Source organism: Penicillium daleae, assembly GCF_028827525.1.
Source record: "Penicillium daleae strain IBT 16125 chromosome Unknown utg000006l_segment0_segment0, whole genome shotgun sequence".
Classification (NCBI taxonomy): domain Eukaryota; kingdom Fungi; phylum Ascomycota; class Eurotiomycetes; order Eurotiales; family Aspergillaceae; genus Penicillium; species Penicillium daleae.
In genome coordinates this window covers 925-1,848 of record NW_026623154.1, presented here as the reverse complement: position 1 = coordinate 1,848, position 924 = coordinate 925, and positions in this window count along the sequence as shown.

Sequence of the window (924 nt, the reverse complement as noted above, 5' to 3'; positions counted from 1 at the left end):
GGCTAATTACCTAGGGTATTATAGAGTATTTACTAGTTTTGCTAAATAGATACTATACCGTCTTTGAACAACTATCGTACGAGGTATCTATATAGTATCTAACAAGATAGATTCCTATATAGTAAGCCCTCTAAAGGTTAATAATACTACTATTAGATCAGGATTTTTCTAGATTAGTTATCTAGGTATAGTAGTATTAGTTTATATCTTATATGGAGCTAATAAGGATAGTAGGGCTTATTTAGATAATCTTATTAATCTCTTATTATATAAATAGCTAAGTAGATCGATTCTATAGTTATAGGCTAGACTAGTATAGGGTATAGGGAAGGAGTCCTATCCTAATTAGATATATATTATAGTATAGTAATAGATTTAGTAATCCGTGCGTATATATATAAGGCTTAGGTAGATTAGTAACTAGGCTATTAGCTAGTAGGTATATATAGTAAGGGCTAGGAAGCTAAGATAATAGTAAGGGGTATATAAGTAAGGACGGTTCGCCCCCTAAAGCTATATTATTATTAAATAGATATATAAGCAAAAGTAGGACTCCCTAAAGCTATAGTATTATTGTTAAATAGATATATAAGTAAGGGAGGGTTCCCCTAAAAGCTATATTGTTGTTAAATAGACGTACGAGTAAGGGAGGATTCCTGCTAGAACTATTAGTGCTAGTTACGTACGATAGCGATTAATAGATACTTCTAGTAGATTTTAGAGAGAAGAGAATTTTAGAGAGAAGAGAATTTTAGAGAGAAGTAAATTTTAGAGAGAAGAGAATTTTAGAGAGAAGAGAGTTTTAGAGAGAAGAGAATTTTAGAGAGAAGAGAGTTTTAGAGAGAGAGTTATTAAGGAGAGAATTTTAGAGAGAAGAGAGTTTTAGAGAGAAGAGAATTTTAGAGAGAAGAGAGTTTTAGAGAG